Source organism: Schistocerca piceifrons, chromosome X, assembly GCF_021461385.2.
Source record: "Schistocerca piceifrons isolate TAMUIC-IGC-003096 chromosome X, iqSchPice1.1, whole genome shotgun sequence".
In the NCBI taxonomy this organism is placed as follows: domain Eukaryota; kingdom Metazoa; phylum Arthropoda; class Insecta; order Orthoptera; family Acrididae; genus Schistocerca; species Schistocerca piceifrons.
The window spans coordinates 515,301,723-515,316,339 of record NC_060149.1 but is presented as its reverse complement, the minus strand read 5'-3'; positions in this window follow the sequence as shown (position 1 = coordinate 515,316,339).

The following is a 14,617-nucleotide window of genomic DNA, read 5'->3' as shown; positions in this document are numbered from 1 at the left end:
GGGCAGGCTTAACTGTAGAGTGCTATACAACAGTATCGCATAAGCTTCCACAGGATTTTGAGAAAAAAATTCAAGAATTTCGGCACTATACCATCACACTTTGGAAAGAGAATAAGTTTTCGATGAGCCGAATAGGCAACACTGATGAGGTAGCAATTTGGTTTGATATGGCACCTAACTACGTGATTGATGAGAAAGGGACAAAAAAAGTTACTACCAAAACATTAGGATCTGAAAAACAGTGCACATCAGTAACGCTGACAAACACAGCAACTGGGCGCAAACTTCTCACACTCTTAATCTGCAAGTGGAACACAAGCTCCAAGATCTCTAAAACTGAAAAGCTGTACCATGATGATGTCATTGTTCAAAATCAAGAAAAGGTATAGGTGACTGAATCTTCAATGCTTGACTGGGTCCCAAAAGTATGAGAACTCTCTCCTGCTGGGCTTTCCAGACTACCATCAATGTTTTGTTTTGCTGCATTTCACAGTCATCTCACTGTCAATGTAAAAATGAAGATCCACAGCCTAGCCAGTAACCTTCCTAGACAAATGACTGCTGTGTTACAACCCCAGGACATTAGTATAAATAAACCATTTGAAGGCTATATTCAAGAACACTATGACAAATGGCTTTGTGAAGCAAATAGTGAACTGACTATGACAGAAAAAATTAAGCTTTCTGCATCCCATATTATTGCTCATTGGGTTTTGGCTGCTCCCAGAAAAGCATGAAAGTTCCAGTGACGATAAAATCATTCACAAAATGCTGTATTTTGAACACACTGGATGGCAGTGAAGATGATGTACTCTAGAATGAGACCGACAATGATGCAGTAAGAGGAAATGAATCTGTTTCTGATGTAGACTCTTCTGAGGCTACCAGTAATGAAGACATTAATGAATAACGATGAGTAACATCTGGAATATTTGGTATGTTTGCTTGCATGTCTTGTAGGTAATTGAGTTAGGTGTTCTTTTTTAATAGGGACTGTGTCACTTAACAATTCTTCCTATTTTGGTCATTCATGTATTCATCCACCATTGTGTAAAATAAATTTAAATTTAATCTGCCAGTGAAGTGCAAACAGACTCTTTTTTTATGATTTTAATTTTTAAAATTGGAATATACATTACATTTAATGGTGGATTAGCTTCATGTAAAAATGGTATATGACTAGTCCACAGAATATTATGTGATTATGTTTGTCTGCCATATTGTGCAGTGTATTTGAAGAGCTTTACACTTCTCTTTGGTGATTAATAACGTGATTTTATACCCAGAATTATATCTATGAACTGATTATTCTAGTGTCTACCTACTGTATCTAAAATTAGTGTTACATTTTTGACTGCTCTTGTGTGGTGAGATTGTCTTTATAATTTCACAGCTGTCTTTAAACTAGCATTTTAAGTTACATATACTTATCTACATCAAGCTTGTGGTTTAAGATATTTCACCATAGCATAAAATGTCTGTTGTAAATCAATAAATATATTATTCAGCAGTTAAATATTGTTGGAAATCATATATTTTTCATCACAGATGCCACATTGCTGTTGAAAACTGTAAACAAACCTGACTCAATAACACTTTGAAACCCCTGGGCCATACATAATATTGACAGCTAGGGGACTAAAGAAAGTCCACCACATGAAGATATGCAGAACTTGGCCACTCATGTTATGATTCCTTCACCTAGATGTTACTGTAATGGAAAACAAATGGCACATTTACATGAACTGAAGGCGATAAGCAAGTACTTGGTATGTACTAAGGCCACCTCCTACATGTAAAGAACACAAACAGCACACTAATTGAGAAATTTAAGTTTCTATTACATTTTAAGTGGATTCTCTAAGACATTCTGAAGGAAACAACTTAATTAATTTTAGTTAAAATATTATTTATTACATAGATAAAATCAATACATTATTTGTAAACTGATAAATAAATGTTAATACAAGAAATTACATTTCATAGTTATTGACACACATAAATCTTAAATACTGTACATTACTAACAAAGAACAACAAAAAAATAACTTAGAATATTATTATCTAGTCTTGAAGAACTTTAATGCAGTACTTAAACATCCAGAACAACATAAAGAGAACACACAAAGTTAGAATTTGGAAGTTCTTTTAACAAAACAGTGGCAGTAGTTTAACTACTTTTATTCAAGTAATTATTGCAATACAAGAAATTAGCACGGTTATGCACTCAGAAAGGTGGTCGACGTAAAAAGTATAAAACTTGTACTGCGCTGCATGCTACAGTCTACATTTATTTTCACTTTTAGAGAACACTGTTCTTCAAGTTTATGATTTTAACTATCTACTGCCTTCCCCAAAGGCTGCTTCTAAACTGATGTAATTACAATTTATTCTAACAAACCACAAATGTTCATAATGATCAACTTTTTAGCTATAGAATACATAGAATGTTAAATGGCTCATTTGTTTCATGATGGAAATACATTTTTAAAAAAAAATAGACACACGATACGACAATCACAGCCATTTAGTTCTGATGCCACATCTCTCTCACATCTGTTGACTTTCATTGACAATTAAATAAAATATAATGCAATAATTAAAAACAAAAATTGATAAATATACTATTAAACAATATATCACATGGCTTTTCTTACAGTTTTTTTCCATTGATTAATTTTAGATATGCAAAATATATTGGTTGTTGGAGAAAGCCAGTTATTATACAGCATTCACCGATGGAATTACTCATATATGTTTTCAGGGATGTACTAAGGTTTCATTGATGCTATATCTGGTAGTAAATATTTCCAAAAAGAGACAGGTAACTAAATAAGGTTCATATTGTGATGTCACTAATTACCTATACCAACATACTGGTACATTCTATCAAGACATGAATCAGCTACAAATTTCATATATTTTCAATCCAATTAGTCCATGTATTTCATTTAAACAAAGATATATGCACTTTTATTCATTCAATATCAAAAATACCCTCCAAATGCTCTCTCATTTTAGCTATGCCTTTCTATATATTTTCTAGATCCAACATCGGGTGTGCTGTCTGGAGAATGTTTCAGCAGAGTGTAGTATGGTAGTACATGTGTATATCACAGAGGTAGTTATATGCTTAGATTTTCTGTAAATTTGTTACAGTCACAGAGAAGTGAATGGAAGAGACATGGACACTTCAAAAAGTTCAACACATTTTCATTTACAAATTAATACAATGGCTGCCACGAACATGTAAATGAAGTGTAAATTATTCCTTGGTTGTTATAGCTATTTCCCTTCCAACGACAGTTACTTACAATATTTACTTACAGTAATTGGATTGGTCCACATAAGGCCTTCAGAGGTGAAATGATACATATAACTTCATTACATGTTGTTATTATCACTATGTATATATATAATACTTATTTATGATGATAAATGCCCCTGTGGATTAGAAAGAGTTGGCCAAAACTAAAAAACGTAAGGATCTCTTACACTGGTCGTGATTATCCACCAAACTTTTTATTATCAACTTCTAGTAGATTTCTGTTATTTTGTAGTACTTATTCTATGAACTGAGCTGTTGGTTGGAAACTGGAATAAATTATTTCTGACATTTACTTTTATGAAAAAAAGCACTGAAAGTAGTAATCAATACACCCAATCTTTTGAGCAGGCTTATGTTGCACACTATTCAGTCTAAACAATCCATAAACTGTATTACATGCTTCTGGGCTTGGACACATTTAAGTTGAACTGGATGTCATCCCAAGACACAATACAGTACAGCATCATCGAATAAAAATGAGGAAAGTATCACATTGTTTCCATTATGCCCCAAATGTTTATTAAAACATACATTGAAGGTAAAGAATTTTTTAACATTTCAGCAGAGAAATTATGAATACAGTTTCAGTTTATGTTTTGTGTGGAAAACAACCAACACTGAATTTGCTTATGCTGAACTCTATCTGCAAGTATCAATCTAGATCATGTTGTTGTAATTGAAGCAGGAGTAAAACACATTTGAACGCCGGCAGGGTGGTTGAGCGGTTCTAGACACTACAGTTCGGAACCGTGAGACCTCTATGGTCGACGGTTCGAATCCTGCCTCGGGCATGGATGTGTGTGATGTCCTTAGGTTGGTTAGGTTTTAAGTAGTATTAAGTTCTAGGGGTTGGATGACCTCAGAAGTTAAGTCCCGTAGTGCTCAGAGCCATCGGAACCATTTTTTTAAAGAAATTTGCAATTCCATTTCCCTAACCAGAAGCTCAGTTTTGAAGTACAGTTTACTCTAACTTGTGGTATGGGCAACGGAAAACGTAGGAATATGTTCTTGGAATTTGTGGGGCAAATAGAAACAGTGATTGTCAGTTTCTCTAGGAACCACACTATTTGGAAATAGTTGTGACTTTGTCCTTAGAGGAATAATAAATAATCCTGTATTTATTATATGTATTTACATGCAGTGAATTAGTAGGTAGTGTTTGTTATGGGCATTCCTTCTATTATGTCAACGAAGTAAAGGGCAGTTAGTGGAGGTCACTAAAATCATGACTGAAAAGCGTAAAGAAGCTGTGATCAATATAAATGGCATTAGTGTAAGAAAACTGTTAAAAAAATTGGACTGCATTCTAGTATTCACTACGGGCTCTGGAAGAATATTGCTTGCATGAAATCAAAAATGGACAAAGGGCTCTATAATAAAACATTTTTTAAACTGAATCCAAAACTCTGGTGAATGGAGTTATCCTATAAACTCAATTACAACTATATTAAGTGAATTTTTGGATTGCCAAGATAAAATCACTACAAAATATAAAGTAAAGCCCTGCAAAATGAGGTACTGTGAACATCAAGTTACCTTCCATTTGGAAAGTGGATGCACTCAGCGACTGTATGTGGCTTATAAATTATAGAGTGCAGCAGTTAGTCATCCTTTTTAGATTTTATTATGCAAATCCAGATTTTGCTTAGTAGCTAGCCATTCTCAATTCTCTATATTTTATTCTCAATGCGTGTAACTCCCTGTTGCTTGGGCATCAGTCACTGTTCTTTAAATATTGAAAGAACTGTTACTGATGGCGCCCCACAAAAAAAAATAAGAAAAAAAAGTACCTTACATGCATTGACATAAAAAAAATAGTGCATTGAGAATGGCTAGCTCCTAACTGAAATCTGGATTTGCATAATAAAATCAAAAAAGGACGACTGTTTGCTGCACTCTACAGTTTATAAATTCAGTTTACAGTTTTTATAATGTCATAAGAATGAGGTAGCCTCAATAATACAGCAAAACGTACAGCAAGCAACACTAGCAATGTCACCTGGCATAATTATTGCTTATTGTATTGAGCTGGAAACGGAACTAACTACAGTGCTATACTCAAATATAGTCCATTTTGATGAAACAAAACTCACTAATGACACTGGTTGGTGAAGGGTTTTAACTACGAGAGGATGTAAGTTTCAAGAAAGAATAATGACTTTTACGTCATCATCAGTTTCAGTCATATTTGCAGCTGCAATAAATGGCACCATAATACATCCTTGTGTAATTTATAAAACCCAGTGCCTGTATCACAGATGGATGGAAGTGGAAAGGGTTATGAATATTTAACATTTCAATAGTTGTGCACTAAGTGCTGTCTAAATGACTTCATTACAAAGATGTATTCCAAAGAGTTTAACAGTGTCACACCAACTTCTTTTCTCCGTGTAATTATCTCTCACAGATTTTGAACTGTTGTAAATCCTTTCATAGTTTAGTAATGTTTTAGGGACTAAAATAATTAACATATAATTAGTGACTTTTTCAAAACTATACTCATTTCTTTAATTAGCACAACATTCTCATGGTCCATAAATAAAATGAGGTTAGTCTTTGACAATGTTACTCAGCATTCAAGTAGTAAATCTGACAACAGCAATCTACTACATATAAGGCTGGAAAAAACATGGAAATACCAAGAACACAACACATTAGCATGTCTAATATGTTGTAGCAAAATTATTGGCATTCAAACCAGCTTCCAGTCATATCATAATGGACTAATACTGGTTCTGTTTGGTTTCAATGGAAATAATACATCATCCTTCCTGCAAAATAGTGGCAAGTTCACATCCCATAATATCTCTGCATTAAGTGGCGAATCACCCATGTGTGTCTGTATCAAGCACATTTCTAGAACTGTGACAGGCCTAAACCCAATGTATAGCACTGAATGACAACATTCATGAAACATGATGTACTCGCAAAAATGAGAGAGTTGTTAATATGAGAAACACTTCAATATCTTAGAACAGCTCTCATAACCAAACAAGTAAGAAGGGGAGATGGACCACATGATCAAGAAATATTAACGTATAGGTCTGACAGCACACTAAATGTATAACTTTACTGATCTGTTAATGTTACCAAATATTTTGTGCAATGTAATATGTAGTGAAGAATAAGAAATAACATACTGAACATCACTAGATACTCTGGCACAACAAAGGGGCAGTATGGTTGAAAAGTCTATATAGTGAAGAAGTGAGTAACTTTGCGGTTTATATGTAAAAGTAATGTGAATCTTAATTGTATCTGGCCTACTTTAGGCACTCATTAATCACGTGAATTTGAAATAGAGGTAAAAATCAGCAAAATAAATGGAGTAAATGAATGTGTTACAGCAGTGGAACATGACTTCTGTGTAGAAGCTGTTGTCATGTTTCTTACAAGGTGCTACCATGACAGAGAAGTATTGTGAAACTGGGTGAACTGAAACAATGGGGTCAACAGTTCTATGCTACCATGTAAGAAGGCATATGAGAACATTAATCAAAATTAGTTTCTCTAGGTTAGTAGTAAACTAATCTGGAAAGGTAATTATGAACATAGTTTATGTTTATCCTGTGGCAAATAACCAATGCTGAATTTGCTTATACTGGTCCAAAAATAATCTAGATCACATTGCTTTAATTTAAGGAGACATATAACACATTCACAATTCCTTGTCACTAACCTAAAGCCAAGTTTTCAATTATACTTTAACTTAACTTGTAGTTTGGCCGGCTGAAAATGTAGGGATATGTACTTGGAATCTATGTAAAGAATAACGAATTTTCCATCATCATCAGTGTCAGTCACATTTGCAGCTGCAAGAAATAGCACCATAATACATCCTTCTGTAATTTTTAAAGCTCAGTCCCTGTATCATGGATGGATGGAAGTGGAATGGATCATGAATTTTTAACATTTCAATAGTAGTGCACTAAGTGCTGTCTAAATGACATCATTACATAGTTTTACTCCAAAGAGTTTAATAGTGTAACATCAACTTCTGTTCTCTGGGTAATTATCTCTCACAGATTTTGAACTGTGGTAAGTCCTTTCATAGTTTAGTAATGTTTCAGTGACTTAAATAATTGCCATATAATTAGCAACCGTTTTCAAAACTATACGCATCTCTTTAGTTAGCACAACATTCTCATGATCTGCAAATAAAATGAGGTTAGTCTCTGACTATGTTACCCAGCATCTAAGTCTTAAAAGTGATAACAGCAATCTACAACATATAAGGCTGGACAAAAACACGGAAGTACCAAAAGCACAACATATTAGCATGTCTAATATGTTGTAGCAAGCCTATTGGCGTTTAAACCAGCTTCCAGTCATGTCACAATGGACTAATAATGGTTCCGTTTGATTTAAAAGGAAATCATATATCATTGATCCTCCAAAATAGTGGCAATTTCACATTCCGTAATACCTCTACACTAAGTGGCGCATTTCCCGTGTGTGTTTGTATCAAGAATATTTCTAGAACTGTGACAGACCTAAACCTAATGTTTAGTGCTGCATGACAATATTCATGTGACGTGATGTACTTACAAAAATGAGAGAGTTGTTAACATGAGAAACACTTCACCGTGTTAGAACTGCTCTCATAACCAAACAAGCATGAAGGGGAGATGTACAACACGATCAAGAAATATTAATGTATAGGTCTGAAGGCACACTAAATGTTTAACTTTACTGATATCTTACTGTTACCGAATGTTTTGTGCATTGTAATATTTAGTGAAGAATAAGAAATAACATATTTAACATCACCAGATGCTCAGAAACAACAAAGAGGCTGTATGGTTCAAAAGTCTACATAATCAAGAAGTGAAGTGACTTTCCTGTTAATATGTAAAAGTAATTTGAATCTTAATTTATCTAGCCTACATTAGGAACTCATTAACAATGTGAATTTGAATGAATGTGTTACAGCAGTGGAATGCGACTTCTGTGTAGAACCTGTTATGTTTCTTACAAGGTGTTATCATGACAGAGAAGCATTGTTAAACTGCATGAACAGAAACAATGGTGTCAACAGTTCTATGCTCCCCTGTAAGATGCCATATCGTCGATGAGAAACAATACCACGTAACAGAGAAATTGCCGATTTCTCGTTTTTCAGTGAGATGATGTCATTGACTGTACACACATCTACTCTTAACGCCATAATGCCAAATTTTTACGTACTTAACATGAAAAAATTATCTAAAACAATACCGCATATGTCACACAGCAAATAAATAGATGGCAATACCGCCGAAGTATAGAGAATTTAAATACCGTGTATTTACAATCTATGGATACTGTAAACAATACCATGTAAATACAAAAGTGCGCACAGCCACAGCACATTGTTACTACTTTATTACGTATTTCACAGTGCTCGACCGTGGTTCCATGCTTGTAGCTTCATTTGTGATAATGGACGGCGATAAAGATGACGATCTTTTTACTGAAGAAGAAATTGTTTCTCAGCTGAAATTGGCTTATGAAAGCGGTGAATCGTTTCTGAGAGTGACTGACAGTGGTAAGAAAATTGTTTTATTATTCACCTTTGAATGTTAGTAGCACCGCAAGTGTCTTATTGTGATATAAATGAGAACTCCTCCACTTCACTCATTCTGTGCTTCATTCATTTCTGCCAAAGATTTCTAGACTGTTCACTTTCTTGTAGAATCTCCCATAAATGCAGAACAAACAACAGATGAGAAAAGTCGTAACCGAAGAAAAATTAATTTCGTATATGTGGTTCTCAGTTACTGTTGCTGCAACATCTAATGGCGCACGTAAATTTCCTTGGGATTATTGTTAATAGTATTACTCATGCCGTTGTTCTCATAAATACTTGAATTTGAGCTTGATCTTTGTCTGCTTAAATTAATTTATACATATTTTTCCATCTAGAAACTTCAGTGGCTGTATCCAACTATGCTCAAAATTAAACCACAGCCACTAGAGACGACAGTACTTCACACTCATTGCTATGCAATGGTGCTCATTGTTTGCCAAACGCTCTGGATAAATTATCGGAAGATCATGGGAGTACTAATGATGCAGACAGTGAAGGCCAAGAATTTTATGGTGATGTAAGCAGTGACAGGAAAAGGAAGTCTAAACTACATCCTGAAGATTGGACGAAAAATGCCAATAAAATTCTGAGAATGCGTGGACAGGCGTATATTGGATACAAAAGAAGTCGAATTGGTAAAATCTCTCAAGATACTCCAAGAGAGGCACGAAAATTAGGTCCAACATGTACTTCGAAGATGTGCCAGAAATCCGTTCAAAGGAAGTGTCATCAGTTTTCTGTTGATGATAGGTGGGCAGTATTTAACACATTTTGGGAAACAATGTCATGGGATCACAGGAAGGTTTACGTTATCAACCTTGTGGACGTAATTCCAACAAACATCCAGGGAACAACACTGGCAAATCCGGTAGAAGAGGGACGCTCATTTATCATTTGAAAAATGAGCTGAGGAAACATAAATTATGCAAAAAGATGTTTCTCAATACTCTTGGGATTAACGAATGGACTGTCAGATATTGACTGGGTAATTCCACATGTGGAATGAGTCCTGAAACAGAATCGTCACCACCTCGAATCAAACAGATGAAGAAGAAAGATGAGAGAACCGTCACGAAAGAATTCTGGACACTCTTCTGAAACTTCCATCGCATTACTGCAGGAAATCCTTCTTGAAGTCATACCTTGGGCCAATTCTATAATCCAAGCAACAGCTGTATGGACTCTACGTGGAAAAATGTCATGCAGAGAAGGTTTCACCATTAAGTCGGGTTACCTTTAACTTGATTTTAGAAGATGGTAATATTAGCTTATTTTCCTCCAAGAAAGACCAGTTTAACTTGTGTTGTAGTTACAGGCTTGGTAACTTGAGCGAAGGCATGTGGAAACAATACACAGAACAGAAAGAGCAAGCAAGAATGCAAATAGATGCTGACAAGGAAGGAGCGCAGCAGAAGCTCTGCACAGTGTACACCATGGACATAAAGGCCGTGAAGGTAGCTCCATTTTTAAGTGCAAGAGCAGTTTATTATAAAACAAAGTTGGCTGTTCATAACTTTACAATGTATAATTTATAAAGTCGTGATGCAGTATGTTACTGGTTCGATGAAACGCAAGGTGATTTGGTTGCATCATGTTTTGCCTCATCCATCGTGGACATTCTATCCATTACAATTAAGGAAAATCTCGTTCAAGTCATTCTGTATTCTGACAGCTGCAAATATGAGAACATAAAAATTTTATTATGCAAATTGAGAATTTGCTTAGTAGCTAGCCATTCTCAATTCTCTATATTTTATTCTCAATGCGTGTAACTCCCTGTTGTTTGGGCATGAGTCACTGTTCTTTAAATATTGAAAGAACTGTTACTGACGGCCCCCCACAAAAAAAAAAAATTAGAAAAAAAAGTACCTTACATGCATTGACATAAAAAAATAGTGCATTGAGAATGGCTAGCTCCTAACTGAAATCTGGATTTGCATAATAAAATCAAAAAAGGACGACTGTTTGCTGCACTCTACAGTTTATAAATTCAGTTTACAGTTTTTATAATGTCATAAGAATGAGGTAGTCTCAATAATACGGCAAAACGTACAGCAAGCAACACTAGCAATGTCACCTGGCATAATTATTGCTTATTGTATTGAGCTGGAAAAGGAACTAACTACAGTGCTATACTCAAATATAGTCCATTTTGATGAAACAAAACTCACTAATGACACTGGCTGGTGAAGGGTTTTAACTACGAGAGGATGTAAGTTTCAAGAAAGAATAATGACTTTTACGTCATCATCAGTTTCAGTCATATTTGCAGCTGCAATAAATGGCCCCATAATACATCCTTGTGTAATTTATAAAACCCAGTGCCTGTATCACAGATGGATGGAAGTGGAAAGGGTTATGAATTTTTAACATTTCAATAGTTGTGCACTAAGTGCTGCCTAAATGACGTCATAACAAAGTTTTATTCCAAAGAGTTTAATAGTGTAACATCAACTTCTTTTCTCTGGGTAATTATCTCATACAGAATTTGAACTGTAGTAAGTCCTTTCACAGTTTAGTAATGTTTCATTGAGTAAAATACCTAACATATAATTAGTGAATGTTTTCAAAACTATACGCATCTCTTTAGTTAGCACAAGGCTTGCCAAAAACATGGAAATACCAAACACACAACTAATTAGCATGGTAATACATTGTGGCACTCAAACTAGCTTCAAGTCATCTCGGAATGGACTAATACTGATTTTGTTTGGTTTAAAAGGAAATCATATATCATTTTTCCTCCAAAATAATGGAAAGGTCACGTCCCATAGTATTTCTGCACTAAGTGGTGCATCACCCATTTGTGTCTGTATCAAGCACATTTCTATAACTGTGACAGACCTAAACCCAATGTTTAGCACAGCATGAGAACCTTCATGTGACATAATGTTCTTACAAAAATGAGAGAGTTGTTAATATGAAAAACTCATCACCATCTTAGAACTGCTCTCATAACCAAACAATAAGAAAGGAGATAAGTACAACATGATCAAGAAATTATAATGCATAGGGCTGAAGGCACACCAAATGTACAACTTTACAGATCTGTTATTGTTACTGAATGTTTTGTACAATGTATTATGTAGGGAAGGATAAGAAGTAACATATTTAACATCACCAGATGCTCAGGAACAACAAAGGCGCTGCATGGTTCAAAGGTCTATATAATCAATAAGTGAAGTAACTTTGCAGTTTATGTGTAAAAATAATGTGAGTCTAAATTTTATCTCGCCTACATTAGGCAATCATTAATCATGTTCATCTGAAATAAAGATACGAACTGGCAAAAGAAATGAAGTAAATGAATTTGTTACAGCAGGGGAATGCGACTTATGTGAAGAAGCTGTTATAATGTTTCTTACAAGGTGCTATCATATCAGGGAAGTACTGTGAAACTGTGTAAACAGAAACAATGGGGTCAACATTCTACACTCCCATGTAAGAAGCCATATGAGAATATTATTCAAAAATTAATTTCTCTAGGCTAGTAGTAAACTAATTTAGCAGGAAAAATTATCAATACAGTTTCAGTTTATGTTTTGTTTATCCTGTGGCAAACAACCAGGGCTGAATTTGGTTACAATGGACTCTATCAGTAAGTATCAATCTAGATCACATTGTTTTAATTTAAGCAGATGTGTAACACATTTCAATTCCATTTCACTAACCTAAAGCCCAGGTTCGAGTATACTATAACCTAACTTGTAGTTTGGGTAGCTGAAAATGTAGGGAATGTACTTCGAATTCGTGGGATGAAAAGAAGTGATTGCCAGATTTTGTAGGCACTACACAATTGGCCTGTAATTATGTATTTGTTCATATAGGAATAATAAATTATCTTTATTACATGTATTTATATGTAGTAAATTAGTGGGTAGTGTTTGTTAGGGGCATTCCTTTTATCATGTAAAATAAGTAAAGGGCAGTTAGCGGAGGTCGCTCAAATCATGATTCACAAAAGCATAAAGAAGCTGTAATCAATTTGAATGGTGTTCGTGTAAGAAAAAATGCTAAAAACGTGGAATGCATGCTAGCATTCCCTACAGACTCAGGAAGAACACTGGTTGTTTCAAATCAACTGTGGACTGACTGTTCTATCAGCAAACTTTTTTTAAATTGAACCCAAAATCCTCGTGATTGGGGTAATCCTATAAACTCAATTATAACTTTAAGCAATAGTATTTTAGGATTGCCAAAATAAAATCAATGCAAAATATAATGATAAATTCCACAAAAATGGGATTTTGTTAACAGTTTTTATAATGCTATAAGAATGAGGTAGCCTCAAGATAATGGCAAAAGATACAGCAAGCAACAGTAGCAATGTCACCTGACATAATTATTACTTATTATATTGAGATGTAAAGGAACTAGCTGGAGTACTACACTCACTTTGATGAAACAAATTTCATTGATGACACTGGTAGGTGAAAGGTGTTAACTATGAGAGGAAGTAAGTTTCAAGAAAGAATAATGAATTTACCCTTCATCAGCAGTTTCAGTGATATTTGCAGTTGCACAAAATGTCTCCATTATACACGCCTGTGTAATTTATAAAACCAAGTGCCTGTGTCACGGATGGATGGAAGTGGAAATTATTGTGAATTTTTAACATTTCAGTAGTGCTGCACTCAGTGCTGTGTAAATGACATTATTACAAAGTTGTATTGCAAAGAGTTTAATATTTTCACATCAAATTCTTTTCTCTGGATGGTTATCTCTCACAGATTTTGAACTGTGGTTAAGTCCGTTCATAGTTTAGTAATTTTTTGGTGACTAAAATAATTAACATATAATTAGTGATTGTTTTCAAAACTATACGCATCTCTTTAGTTAGCACAACATTATCATGATCTGCAAATAAAATGAGGTTAGTCTCTGACAATATTACTAAGCATCCAAGTCTTACAACTGACAACAGGAATCTACTACATATAAAGCTGGACAAAACCATGGAAATACCAAAAACACAACACGTTAGCATGTCTAATATGTTGTAGCAAACCTATCGGTGTTCAAACCAGCTTTGAGTCATCTCAGTATGGACTAATACTCTTTCTGTTTGATTTGAAAGGAAATCATATATCATTCTTCATGCAAAATATTGGTAAGTTCACGTTCCATAATATCTCTACACTAAGTGGCGCATCTCCCATGTGTATCTGTATCAAGCACATTTCTAGAACTGTGACAGACCTAAACCCAATGTTTAGCACTGCATGACAACATTCATGTGACATGCTGTACTTACAAAAATGACAGAGTTGTTGATATGAGAAACGCTTCACAGTAAATTTTAATGTATATATCTGATGGCATACTAAGTTTATAACTTTACTGATCTGTTACTGTTACCAAATGTTTTGTGCAATGAATATGTGGGGGAGGATAAGAAGTAACATATTTAACATCACCAGATGCTCAGGAAAAACAAAGGGGGCTGTATGGTTCAAAGGTCTATATAATCAAGAAGTGAAATAACTTTGCAGTTTATATGTAAAAGTAATGTGAGTCTTAATTGTATCTGGCCTACATTAGGCAATCATTAATCATGGTCATTTGAAATAAATATAAAAACTAGCAAAAGAAATGAAGTAAATGAATTTGTTACAGCAGTGGAATGCGACTTCTGTGAAGAAGCTGTTGTCATGTTTCTTACAATGTGCTATCATATCAGGGAAGTACTGTGAAATTTCGTAAACAGAAACAATGGGGTCA